Source organism: Manacus candei, unplaced genomic scaffold (assembly GCF_025592945.1).
Source record: "Manacus candei isolate 608988 ecotype Guabito, Panama unplaced genomic scaffold, ASM2559294v1 h1tg000024l, whole genome shotgun sequence".
Classification (NCBI taxonomy): domain Eukaryota; kingdom Metazoa; phylum Chordata; class Aves; order Passeriformes; family Pipridae; genus Manacus; species Manacus candei.
The window spans coordinates 4,430,098-4,444,769 of record NW_026138072.1 but is presented as its reverse complement, the minus strand read 5'-3'; the positions used below and the strand labels follow the sequence as shown (position 1 = coordinate 4,444,769).

General features: G+C 39.5%; 1 protein-coding gene across 1 annotated transcript in view; it reads right to left on the bottom strand.

The window, feature by feature from the left end:
- SV2C (synaptic vesicle glycoprotein 2C) overlaps positions 1 to 14,300 on the bottom strand; it is a 114,739-nt gene extending 100,439 nt beyond the window's left edge. Inside the window, exon 1 of the mRNA XM_051788219.1 lies at positions 14,142 to 14,300. The gene's annotated coding sequence lies outside the window, so the exon portion shown is untranslated. The remainder of the gene's footprint in view (positions 1 to 14,141) is intronic.
- Between the last annotated feature and the right edge of the window lie 372 nt (positions 14,301 to 14,672).

Below are 14,672 nucleotides of genomic sequence, written 5' to 3'. Positions count from 1 at the left end.
GACTGTGAGGGCTCCAAGTGCCTCAGTAGGTCTAAACCACCTGCCCAGCCTCACCTGGGACCCCTTCCAGGCACTCAGATCCTGGAAGGAATCTGAGCTCAGCTTCCCTTTTGAACTCAGATCTGGCCAACCCACATCTGCCTGAGCTTCTCTGTAGGGTTTCTGTCTCCTATTGACATGTTTTTGAATCCCAGACTGGATTTTCCTGACTGATCTTGGAGTAACACTGCCCCACCTTGTCTGATGAGCATCAGAGTGTTGACAAATTGTTGCTCTCACTATCTCTGTACACTCCGTCTGAGGACCATGCCTTGCTTTATCAGTGAAGGCACTGCCCTGGCTGCACTGTGGTCCCTCTCAGATTCTGTCTTCTCTTCCCTCCTGGAGCAGTCTCATGGTTGCTACTCCCTGGAAGCTCTCACAAAGGCTGAAACCTGAGCTTAACAAGAGGTCCTGAACCAGCAGGCAGAGGGTGCTTGTGGGAGGGGTCCTGGTGAGACTCATCGAGGCAAACAAGGCCTGTTTGGTCACTCAGGGTTCTCACAGACAATGAGGGTATGTACCTGCTTTGCAAACTACCCTTAGGACCATGAAACCTCACTAAAAGCTGACAGTGAGACTACCGTCAGCAGGCTGAAATTCTTAACACATAGGTTCTTCCCTTCACTGAAAAATCTAAAGCCATCTCTGAACATCAAAAGTTTGAAAACTGTTTAATGCATACAGAATCGTATAACCAAAAATAGGAAGCCTGTTGGGACCAAAACTATGATCTGGAAGAGCACCAGAAATAGCCAAAGATATGCGCTGGAAAATGTGGAAGTATTTTTCATTAGCAATCACTGACTATAGCTGTTACCACAGTGTCTAGTAGAAACCTCACTTTTGACATACGTGGTGAGTGTAGTCTACAAATAGCCATTGGCTTATTTCACCTTTCTGGCAAGGAGAACACACACCACATTTCAGCTACTGAACTGCCCTTTTGAGCATCAAGCCTCTGTTACCCATCTGTGATCTCATTTTTATGTTCTGTCACATGAAGCAGCAATGCTACCCTCAAGTCTGAAAAGCTTTTTGCAAGGAGCATGTTTAGGACTAGATTAGAAATAATTAAAATGCTTGCACTGAAGCCAGTGAGACTTGGAGTGAACAGGTACCACCTTTTATAGAATGATTATCTTCAGTTTGCTAGGAGTGCATGCTAAAAATATACAAGAAACAAGTCAAAATTCTGGACAACTTCTAACATTGACTGGGATTATGAATTTATAGCAGTTCAGCATTTTTTAAATAGTGAATGAATACTCAATGAGAAAAATGTAATTGAAAGAAACCCCTAAAAGGACAAAGGTTGAAACAGCAGGATCTCTGTGACACTGCAGTACTGGGGGCCATGGGTTTGATTTCCTGTGCTGCTATTCAAATAGCATATTAGAAATACTATTGTAGTAGGATCTATTCTGTCATATATAAAGAGCAGAGTAAGAGTTATTAGACATTTTCTGGAGGGGGTGGTGTCAAAAATTTGGTTGAGTCTTTGGTATGGAGCACACTGAGAAAAACTTAACCTCATAGTTCTGAAGGGTGGATAACAAGTACCTCTGCCAGCTGCTAAGAATGAATGCATGAATTCCTCTGCTTTCTTGGTTCACATTAGAGGGGTTTTCATTAAAAGAAACTGGAATAAAAACATGGGGGGGAAAAAGAGCCAAAATCAGTAATAGCTGCTTAATAATGAAAAAATCTCTCCTGCTTATTGGCTAAAAGTGTTACTTGTTTGTTACAGCAATATGGACAGTCATATTAATGGTTTTCTTCTAACCCCCACAGTTCAGTATAATTTAATAAATCAATCCATTAAAAGAGAGTGTACACAGACACCTTATTTAATTTTTCAAGTTATTTCCACGTTTTAAAATGTGGAACATTGTCAATATTTAAATCTGGCAGTTGGAAAGGTAAAAAATATGTCAAAAGTATATATTACAAAATAAAAAAGTATCAGGCAATTTCCTGAAGCCAAAACTCACACTGGTTCAATCCCTAAAAAACATACATTCTCCAAGAGGTACGAATTGCTTAAGTTTGTCACCAACTTAGTTTTAGCTTTGCTAGACTTATAGCAACAGTGTTCTTATTCTCTGACAGTGCAAAAGTCAATAAGGTAGCAACCCAGCCTGGTTGTGTTCTGAAGTAATTTCCCTTGAATTTCTGTCTCCAACAGATTAATCATTATCTTTCTTTTGCACCCTGGCTTTTTACTGATACTGCCCTCAAACAAAACCAATCATGGTTCTTCAACAGGTAATCAAGTACAAAAGCCACTATGGTGGTACATATTCACATGTGCTTTTTGTTTAACTGAAGATATTGCTACTGTTAGTGAATCAGGGAAGCAATGCCACATCAATAACGTCCCTTGAATGCCACAGACGACATGGATCATACCCTTATTAGCACCTCAAATACACACACTCACAGACCATGTGGAAGAACCAGTATTTGCACTTGGATGGCTCCTTCAGTGGGTTCTCATTTATCTTCATGCTTGGCCATGCACTATTTAAATGTTTTGCATTACTAATAGGCATTTATAAGAATTTCCATTTTTCTCCTCTTCAGACTTGGTCTATTATTATCCCTTTTTTTTATTTGAAAGAAACATTAAGACCCCTCCCTTACTCACTAACAGTGGAGGCCCTGGATGACTCAAATCAGACTATATTTTTGGTTCAAAGACAGAAAATGATCTGTATGCCACCAGTGCCAGCTGACTAATGAAGGAACTTAGCGTTATACTCTAAGCAGGTCTCTTGACTACTCCATGGCTGGGAAATCTGAAGAGAGTATAAGAAGGAGCAACCCACTCATGTGTGTGTAGAGGTATAGGTCCAAAGCTGGCCAAATAAACAGCAAATTAAGTTCAAATTAAGGCCCAGTATACCATAGCAGACATGCTCTAAAAATAATTTTTTTTTTCTAGGGAAAAAAAAAACAAAAAAAACCCAGATGTCATAAATTTTTAAATTTAATAAGCAAAGCAATTTTAGAAAAGAAATTCTTGCTTCATCAGCCAATTAGTTCTTGATTATAGCTCACAATTAGCTTTTAAAAGTATCACACTGTGGTGGCTTCAGGATATACATCATATTGATTAAGTGCTTAGTTCCTTGAATGTGTGGGCATTGGTTTCATTGAAAACAGTTTTGCAAATTGTACAGTTGATGCAACATTCAGTGCTTGCACCATTAAAGCAAGGGACCTTCCCATTAAGGAAATTCAGGTTTTAATTTAAAAAAATTTCCAGAAATTTGAATCTGTATATCTTTTCTGTCCACTGCATGTGCTCTTGCTCTCCTGACCTCTCCACAGGTTTCAGTGGTACAGTTCACACACTCAGTACATAACCCTTGTGTTCTATGCTGTTGTAGCACTGTTAGATCATCAAGTAACAGGTTTTTTTCTTAATAGTATTTTTAACATTTTCCTAGATCTTTTTAAAAACCTCTACATGTTTATGGATCCTTTATGGTGTACAGCAACGGTTCCTTTTGTATCAATTCTATTCCAGTTATGCCATCCACTTTCTCAAAAACTTTCGTTGATTAAAAATATCTTCCTAATTAAAAACATACCTTACTAAAATAATCAAAGACAGAAGACATCATAGAATTTCCACTTCCAGTATTTCAGAATATTAAATAAAGATGAATTCAAGTTTATTTAATGTTCTAAAAAAAGCAATAATTTAAAGAAAATTGCTAGCATAAAATTCAGCCAATGAAAGAATACTTCTGCACAGACATTATGATACTTCTCACAGAAATTTATTTTCCCAATCACAGGAGTGGAGGAGTGCAGTGTATTGGAACCTGTAGCTCATTACTATTCTTACATATTGAAACACAGACATACATAAAGGCTTCCATTTATTTCACACATAAGAGGTACAATATAAAAGAGCTTCTCACATCTAGGGAAAAATACTTCTCTACCTTATAACCACAAATAAAAGTGACCTAAATCACATTATATTTAATAAAGAATCATCAACATTTGACTGAAAATTTTTAATCAATAATTTAGCTCTATTTCCTACCAATCTGCTGGCAGAGACTTTGTCAACACTTACTTGCCACAAGACTTCCACTTTATCAGCCAAGAGACCTTTTTCTGCAAGAACCTATTCTCTTGAGTAAAAAATCCATGTAAACAACCCTATAGCAATAAACAAGATTACATATATTACGTATATATATGTTTGTGTATGTAAATGTATATGTGTACATATACGGGGAACATCTCCACTAGATGTTTCTTTGGAAATGACATTTCTTGTTTTTAATTCTCACAATCTACTTCTGTACAACACTGGCCATAGAGCTAGTAAAAGTGAATGTTGGTGAAAATTAACTAGTGCATCTGATTGCATTAGTTCTAAAACTAATCATATAAGAAAATTTGAAAGAAAATATGCCAAACTTCTTGTGCCACTACAATCAGGGAAAACCATTTAGCCCAGGATGCAGAAACCCTTATGCATTTTTCAGAGAAGGAAAGAATTAACTATGGCTGTCGGATGTGAACTTGGATACTGCAAGTAAACTTTCTATCTCATGAGCAACCACTAGCACAAAGCAACTTAGGCTGGTAAAAAAACCTCAAACTACAGCCTTCATGATTTCTGATCTCATGTGAGGAGACTTATTCAATATATTGTTTTCATCTTAGAATAACTGTATTTTACTATGAAGTCTGGTAATTTCTATTCAGATTCTCCCCCTGTATTCCAAAGTACAGTTCCCTAAGAAGAGTAAAGTATCCAGACAGTTAAATCATGGCCACTATAAGCTACAACATCTCCATAAATAAATAGATAATTATATTATTCTGCAGTTCTACAATTTGGTCTTTTAACCGTAGAACAAATAATGTCATTTATCAGCTGAAGTCATTTTTTGATTAAGATTATCATCTAGATTTTGCATCTCAGTCTGTGCCAGTATAAGAATTTCTAGCCAAATAAGAGAAAATTGACAGAATACAGATTAACAGGATGGAGTATTTTGCTGTTAGTAATCAAATTTCCTCTCAAATTGTAAATTCTTCACTCCCAGTTGTGCATCTTCTGAATTTGTATACAACTTGTAAAAAGAAGCCCTGATCTTAGGCAGATACTATTCTGATGTGAGTAGAAGGGCTCACAGAGGAGGGATACTAAGTTAGAGGATTTATTAACTTCTAGTAATATATGGTTTTTATACCAGTAGTCTCCTATATCAGTAGAGTTAAAGAAAAATGAAAGTGTGAAGGAATTTCTGGAGATCTACTCTACTTCTGCTGAAAGCCAGGTTAGCCTCAAAATTGGATCAGGTTGCTCAGAACCAAGTCCAGGAAAATTCTGCACATATCCAAAGACAGAGATGTCCACAGCATCCCCGTGCATCAACTCCGGTACTTCAATACCCACACAGTTAAGAATTTCTTCCTTCTGTCTTATTCAAATTTCCATTCTGTTTCCTGACTCCATCTTCGTACTAATCGTTCATTAGATGATGGAAGACAGCAATTAGATTTGCCTATCTTCCTTTGGCCTTCTCTTCCCAGCTGAGCAAACACACAGCCCCTCCTTAAGCCTTGTATGCCCCAACCGCCTGCTAGACTGTCAGTCTGGCAGTGTCTTTCTTCACAGGTTGGTAACTGTAGTTGTTCTATTCTGGAAAACTGTACCTGGAGCAAACACAGAGAAGCCTAGAGAAGCCTATTTAGGAAACATTTTATTCCTATCCCTGCCACAACAACACTCATCCCTTAAAAAACCAAGTGGAATGTTAAGCACATTTCAGGTCATACCCTTGAGTTGCTAATATTTCAGGAAATATACACAATAAAATGACTCTTTGGTGATTTCTATGAACAAAATCTACTTTAGAGAGCAGTCAACATAACTGAAAGAAGTTGGTTTGCAATAGTTTTCCAGATACTGGAAAATGCATTTTCTTCCTTTGGACTAGGGGAGCAGGGAGTCTCCATATTCATTTGTTACTGTAATACAGAAATTAGCGAGCAATTTCTCCAGTGATAACCTGCTCTGAGAAATAACTTCTTTCCTAGGAAGAAACAGTTTTCCTGTCTGCTAAATGATTAAGTAGAATGGCAGCAGTGTGCTCATTGTTTTAACCATTGAACAAATGTGACTGAAACAGAATTTCCAGTGTCACCTTATTCCTACAAATGAAGTTAGTCCAAAACAAGCAGCACTTCACCCAAAACTGTCTTGAGGAGGTAAGGTGTCCAGGACTAAGGCATTAAGGTTGCTTCCAGACTACTAATGAGTAGTGTCCCATCTTGGACAGCTCTTCATGGACAGACATTGTCAGGGACAGACAGTGGACAGCCAAGGCATAATTCCAGTAAATACCACATGAGATGTTTATGTTTTATTAATTTGGATTTTAGCTGCTAAAGTTCTTAAGGTAGGAGCAAGTTTTGCTCTGTTCAATACAGAACCTAAAAATAACTCGTTTTAGCTAATTAACACTCATTTTCTAAACATCTATTTCTTAAGATGTGTTTGACCAATTGTTTAGAGGTTTTTTTCCTTTCCTGCCTTCTAATTTTTATAAGCAAATACACAGAACTATCACGATGCCATTATCTTTTAACGTCTGGGAGTTTGTGCTTGGTTGTTCAAGGTGTACAAGAACTGGTATCTTAATTATATTTTGAATACAGGTGTCTACTGCATTCAACTGGAATATGTCTTCCAGTGAGAATGATTATAAACAGGGGCCTAAATGTCTCTATTTAGATATTCAAAGTTTAAGGAGTTCACTTATGGAGTAGAAGATGGCTCAGATCCTTAATATCATGTACTAAGCAAAACTTTTAAGACCTTTGCAATTAATAAGGACTGAGACTCTCCCAAGTTCAGATGTGAACTGAATACGGAATTTCATCTGAAGAGACAAAAATTAAGCAAAATTTAATTCATTTAAGTAGGCAACTGCTAGATGTTTCTATATGGTGTCTAACCATATAGATTTATATCACCTTTTAATGAGTTTTAGGAAAAGCATCCTCACATCTCCATGTCCAAGTTGTTCCTTTTTTTCTTTTCAGGATTTCATTTGAAGGCAAGAAGAGCATTGGAAAGGAATTAGTATTCCAGGGAAATGGACTAAAGAAATTATCAAAGACTAACAGAAATGTTTTTCCAGTTTTCCCAATTGCTACAACAATCTCGGCCTACCCAACTTAGAAAGCCCTATGAAATATGTTAAACTTGGGAATCCATTTGTTAGTTTAGAACAGCAAAGAACGAACTTGTAAGTGTATGCTTGCTGTCACCCATAGAGACTACCTTTTCAATAGGCGAATGTAGAGTCTACAAAAGCATTAAAAGGTACATACAGAAAATACATTTTTTTATCTTTAAAGGTGAAGTTATACTTTTCTAACCTTTATAAGGTTTTATGAGGGAGGTATACAGCCTCAAGGAAGATGAATGGAGGACAATCTATAAGCATCATGATTCACACTGTAGGATAATCTCAAGCATGTCTGTAGTTCATTTAGAGCATCATACTGGTGTACTAGACTGCAACAGAAAGTAGCTATTTTAAACATCTTCATTATGTCTGCAGTATACTGCAGCCAGTGATGAGATGGCATACCAAGGAAAAGAACAGATTACATCTGCATAGCGGAGACTCCCACGAGCCCTAGTACTCCTTTTTTTCTTTTTTTTCCTACCCCCTCCCCCCAACAGATCATCCTTGCAAAATTTCCAGGCACAGTAAGGAGGTTTTTAGTTATGTGTCTTACATCACTAAGTGCATTTTCATCTAATGCTCTATTTCCAGAAATTGATTTATTTAACAAAGCTGACAGGAAATAAAGTTGAGTTGTTTGAAGCTGAGGCGCTGCATACATGCTGAGAAAGGATGTTCAAAGGGTAAGTGAATCCAGTGTCAGCGGCAGACTGTGCACCAGCTACACAGGAAGTGAATCAGTGATTCTACTCACAAGAAGTGATGTCTAGACACTAAGAATACTGCCCCAAAGAAAAGCCAACATAAATTGCACAGCTATGTGCTGATATGAAAAGCAGGAGAGCAAGCTAACGTGAAATGCTAATATTTGGTACCTTCATCTAATGCATTTAGAATTATCTTCTTTTGACTTGTTGATCAAAATCAGGTCAAAAATAACTCAGTAAAAACTGATAAATTTGCACTGTAACATCAAGAATATACATATTCTAAACTCATAGGAGACCATGGGAATCCTTGGTCTTACCTTTTCTTTCAGGATCGGCCTCGTATGAGTTATGAAGAACATTCACGGTTACATAAATTCCCTCGAGAAGCACTAACAAGCCACCACTATAGGACCTTTCATACTCTGTACCAAGAAATTTACTCTGTTTGCTTGAGAGTTAAAATGGGAAATGCCAATTAGTATCTAGGCCTTCATATCTGTACAAAGAAGATATCCTAAGTACATTGCAGAGAGCTTTCAGCATGATCAGGAAATAGAAAAATACATTGATGATCTTATCTTTATTGTTTGGTACTTGGATATATTTTGTGATGGAATTTTCAAGTTCATTTCTTTTTAATGGAAATAAATAAATACTTTACCCCATTATTATAGACAGCATTTTTATACCATCAGCTGTCCAAAAGGCAGAATTTAAAGAATTCACAGAGATAAAAAAGAAACAACACAAAGCTACATGATAGAGAGCAGTGACTTCCAACTGGAATCACAGAATCACAGAATGAGTCAAGTTGGAAGGGACCACAGTGGGTCATCTGGTCCAACCTCCCAGCTCAAGCAGATTCACCCTAGAGAACGTGGCACAGGATTGTGTCCAGACAGTTCTTGAATATCTCCAGTGAGGGAGACTCCACAACCTCTCTGGGAAATCTGTTCCTGTTCATGATCACACACATAATAAAGAAGTTCTTCCTCATATTCAGGTGGATCTTCTTGTGCAGCAGTTTCTGCCCATTGCCTCTTTTCCTACAGTTCAGCACCACCAAGAAGAGGCTGGATCCATCCTCTTGGCACCGCCCCTTCAGGTACTAATAGACTCTGATGTTCAGCCATCTCTTCTCCAGGCTGAACAGGCCCAACTCTCTCAGCCTCTCCTCGTAAGAGAGGTGCTCCTGTCCCCTAATCATCTTTGTAGCCCTCTGCTGGACCCAATCCAGGGGCTCCATGTCTCTCTTAAAACTAGAACTGGACACAGTACTCCATATGTGGCCTCGCTGAGGTTGAATAGGGGGGAAGGATCATTTCTCACAATCTGCTGGCAGTGCTCTTCCTAAGGCACTCCAGGATAATATTGACATTCTTGGCCACAAGAGCACACTGTTGGCTCATGGAAAGTTCTGCTCATTTCTCAGCCTTAGGAACAGTACAGTACCACTTCATTTTTAAGGCTGCAGCAATGGCTGGGATTCCCAGATAAAAGCAAAACCTACACATCATCAAGGGAGGTGGGGGTGGTGGATCCAGTTTCTGAAACCACCTTCTTGGGGTAAGCACTGCTACACTTTCAGAAAGGGAAGTTTATCCTCCAGCTCTACAGGGAATGAATATGGTGCCATATAAAGACCCAGAGGCCCTATAAGCTGCTATAAGCAAAGTCATCTCTCCATTCCATGGTTACCATGGTTAAATGGTAAAATAGTGATTGAATAATTAGTATGCATGATGTATTTCATGAAGCTTTTTCGTACACAAACCCTCAAATGATCATTAAAGGGGGAAAAAATCCTGCAGGATGCTTTAATGCTGCTACCAACTGTATTAATTGTAACATGGATATTCAGTCAAAATTCAAGACACGCTTGTGAGACACAGATTACCATTTCAGAACAAAGTACATAACTAGACCCACACAGCCATGACCACAAAGATAACCTGCAGAGAGAGACAGATACAGGGATGCTGCTTTATCTTAAAAAAATCCAAATAACAACAAACAAACAAACAAACAAATAAAACAAAAAACAAACAAAACCAAACCAAAAACAAAAACCCAAACATTTCAGCTGGCAAGGAAACATGAAGCTACAACAACACCATATTTTTCATGAGTCCCAGATCAATATAAAGCTATATGCCTTGTGCACTGAACCAGCTATATTATGTGGTAGATGTCGTTTCTATTTTTAATATGGTTCATCTTTAGTTCAATTAGAAATATGTGGTTGAAATGCCCACCTAATCATTTTGTTGACGCATGGTAAGTCTTTACTGTCAGCAGTTGGTCAGCAGAAATACAGATAAACAGAGGTAAGAATTTAGTCTTAAAAATTAAAAGATGTTAATTGTATTACAGTGTATTACACTTTAGCTTTAAGCAATTTCATTCGTCGTGTATGCAACATTTAAACTTCTATTAGCCTCTCTGGGTGCGAAAATGACTGAGAGTTGGAACCACAGAGAAGGAAAGGATGCGCTCGGTGTTGCATTACGCCCTTTCTTTTTTAACAAGAGGACAACAGCTTCAATCATAGTCATGCTGAAAACATCTGCATTTGATTATATTTAATCCAACTTATTTATCTTTTGTTGACATAACAACGGTAATTTGAAAAAAAACATGACTAATGTATCACTGACCTGCATCATATATATTTACACAAGAATAGGTACTCTGCATGTTTAAACTGTCTCTAGAAGCTCATGTAGCAATACACAAAATCAAAGATGAATAAAAGCTTTTTAGGTTTTCAGCCATTGTTTTAAGGAAAAAAAGGCCCACCACGTTTTGTAATGTAGATACTAGAGAATATATAATATTTAATTTAAAACTGAAACAGTCTGCTAATTTAAAAGAGAAATTTAACTACATTTTCTTCCCAGTGTCAATACTTTGAGCACAATTCCAATTAATTTTTTCCATTATACTGCTTACAAACACTTAAAAGAAGACAAGTTGTAAATCTAGTCCTCTAAATCATTTTATAAGGGATGCCATTCTGTTTTGATAGGAAAATGTTATGCACTACATAATACAAAAGTGGTGGTAGCAGCTGTGGGTTCCCTATCACAGGTTTGCAAACACATCTAATCTAATTGATGAGCTTTTGTTTAAACATTCATTGATATGCATCCTGTGACGCATATGGTTTCAAGGATTCAGAGCAATATACAGCCCAAGTGATCTGCCTGTGATGTTAAAACAACTTTTATATGACTGAGAATGCAAAATATCTTTATTAATGTACTTTTACAAATAAAAAAGCAACAACAAAACAATAAAAACAGTAAAAAACCCCTAACCAAAGTCCCTTAATTATTATATAGCTGTGCTCACTCCAGTTCCCATTGAAACCTACAATTCAATTCACACTGATTTTAATAGAATGATCAGAACCAGTGTGAATAAATACTTATCCTCTGTGCTTTGGAACACACAATTAAAAAAAACTAATTTGAAATCTTCCATTACTGTAAGCAACTTACACAATCTTATGCGCTCATGCAGACATAAACTGAATTACAGGTTTCATATTATCACCTGAGGTAACATCATATTTTGCAAATATAACAATTCTTCATGTGATTTTTCTTTGTTGCAAACATCTTTCTTGCATGTTGCTCAGAACTAACACTTTTTCTTTATTATTGAAAATAAATTAGATTTCTCAGGTATAAAATCTGAAAACAGTTGATTTTATCTCTTTTGGCCAAATTCAAATCTGTTTTTCCAGAAAGCAATGACATGTAATTTAACATCAAGTTGCCATCAGAGAAAGTCTGTGTCTAGTCTGTGCCACTGATATTCAGAGTCATCTTTATTGAAAAAGCAGTAGGAATACAGCTTCAGAAATGAAGGCATTACTTGATTGTTTCTTCTTTTTCTTCAAGTAGCATTTCAAAATGTTTGAAGGCTCGATGTGTGTCAATAGTCTTAATTGACAGACTGTCTTTTTCTCAATATTTGGCCTATGAAAAGCCTTCCTCCAAATTTAAATAAAATTGCACTTGGAATTTACTATGGTTATTTCTTCGTGGATTCTCCATTTTCTGTAATACAGAAAAGCAATTCTTCTAGCTTCCACATTGTGGAAACAGATAAAAAAACCCACCAAAACACTAAAGAAAATTTAGGTAAATTGCAGAAAATTCTAGGTGAAAGGGAAAGAATGGGGTCTCTGGTTTACCATGGTGCCTTGTTCTCTACAAAAATACTGGATAAAAGATCAGTTACAGGGAAAACTATGAATACTGAACAAAACAGCAAAATGGTAGTTTTTGTTCTCACTTCAGTCCATGAAAAGAACGATCACTGTAAAACTTCTATTTGGGAGGATATATGGCACAGTTAAAATGAGACTCTTTCACATGGAGCACTTGGAGGAAAACAACTTCCAACAGAAGTATACTATTTACAATGAATCTAATCAGAGACCTTTATTTGGTCTGAGTGTTGTTTTCTTTTTTTTCTAAAACCCCTCTTGGTTAATTGTAAATTCATCAGGAAGGTCCTTCCAATTTCTCGTTACAGCTCTACTTCCAATTCTATCTGCAATTCCCTTGTGAAGCAGTAATTTTTGGCATTGTTTGTGCCACCTTTACAGTTCAATTCAGCAGCTCCCTCTCTCTCCTAAGGCAGAAGTTGCTCTTAGCTCCCTGCACTGCAGTGCAATGCAGCCGAAGTACCAGCAGTACCAAGTGTGTTTATCTGAATAGGTTTCTCTTGTGTTGTACTAACCTCTGCAATCCAGCCCCCCCTACATCAGAGATACACTCATCAGCGTCCTAATCCTTTACAGAAAGGAGAGAAGGATACCGTCAATCACAGGGGAGCCTTTGGGTGATCTCAGCATCTTTCCATGAGACGTTCTTCCTTCTCTCCACCTGTCTTTATGTGCTTCTTCCTTATTTCTTCCTTCTTTCCTCAGCCCCCTCCTTTCTCTACAGATGTGCCATGGCCGCCCCAGCAAGCATGACTCAGCTCCCACCCTCGCCCCCTACTCACACTGCATCCACACTGCTTTGCAAGATTAGGGTCCCAAGACTAATCAGTGACCTCCATGTTCAATTACCTCCATGTTACCCAGCCCTCCAGTCCCTGCGGTGTCCTGCCTCCCCTCAGCACTGCCAGACCAGCTCGTATGCCTCCTCTACCCTGCAACACTGTTTAAATGAGGCGGGGGTTGCCTCAAAAGAACTCACCATCCAATAGCTCTTCCTAACCCTGGGACTTGGATTATACTTTTCTTGACTGTGACTTCTCCACACTCCCCTCCCCATATACTATCGGAGGCGTCTGGGGACCTAAATTCCCAAAGCACCCTGCAAAGTAGGAACTTGGTGTGTTTTGGAAAAGTCCTCTCCTGAAGCTGCAGGGGAGGGAGTCCCCCGCTCCCCGTCACGGGTCACGAATGCTGAACTATTCTCCCAACGCAGTCAATGTGAGCTACAATCCTTGAAGGAAACCCACAGTGACAAAACCAACGGTGTTTTCAAAAAGCCTTAAATTTGTTTTCTTTCGTTCGTTCGTTCCTTTTTTTCCCCCCTTCCTTTTTTGTTGCAAGGTATGAAACCCTGCCTGTTCCCTTCTTAACAGATCTTAGAAAGTGTTGGTTCCTTGAGGAGCTGGAATTGACAACCTTTGTGTACCTTTGATTTTCCTCGCCATCCTTACTGCTAGGACATCTGCAAACTTGTTTTCTTCAAGCATCTGGAGTCTGCGAACCTCGACACCCCTTGTTTTTGCTCCCCTAGCGTGCAAAAGTTCTGCCAGCTTTAATATGCCAGTCAGCTTCTAAAGCAGAGATCAGACGCTCACACCTCCTCGGATCTGTGCAACCTGCTCTCTCTGTGCAAAGAGCGAGCGAGATCTGGATGGAGCTGGAGTGAGCAGCAGCCGAGCACAAACTGCTCACGCTCACCGCGGAGATGAACGGGAACCCCGCGCTCCCGTCCAGCGCTCGACCTGCCCCGAAGAGAGCTTTGCCCCCGCGCCCCCCGGTGAGCAAGCCCCTTGTTAAGTTCCGTGGAAAAGTTGAAAGCAAGCATGCAAAAAAGAAGGGGGAAAAAAAAAAAAGGAAGAGGAAAAGTTGCGGGGAAGCAGCCGCGGCAGCCCGAGTGCCCGGAGCATCACTTACCGGGGGCAGGCAGCGGAGAGCCGCGGCACTTCCCTCCGCTGCCGCTGCCTCCTTCTCGCGGCGTGAGGCTGCGGGAGGGAGCGAGGAGCCTCCCGGAGGAGCCGCCGAGCGTGACAGACCAGAGAAGGGGCGGACCGGAGCGGCTGTGTGGGCTTCGCGTTGCGGTGGAGCCTCTGCGGCAGTGCCGGGGAGAGAGGGGGAGCGGGCGGGCGCGGCAGGAGGCGCGGGGCGGGCGGCGGCCGCCACCATCAATAACCGGAGGCGTGGGGTGCGGGGAGGGCGATCCCCGCCGCACGCAGCGGCCGAAGCCGGAGGAGGAGAGGCACGGAACCACCCCCCCGCCGCAGGCAAGGCTAGGAAGCCTCCGCACAACAGGGCTCTTTTTCCCCCTGGAAGGGAAAAATAGAAATAGTGACTCTCACGCATGCACTTTATTTCAGAAGATAGTTTTTTATGAGAGGTGAGGACAAGGGAGAGAATATGAAATTGCTTGTTTCAGAACAGGTTGCAACAGGCCCAATGAACACCCGG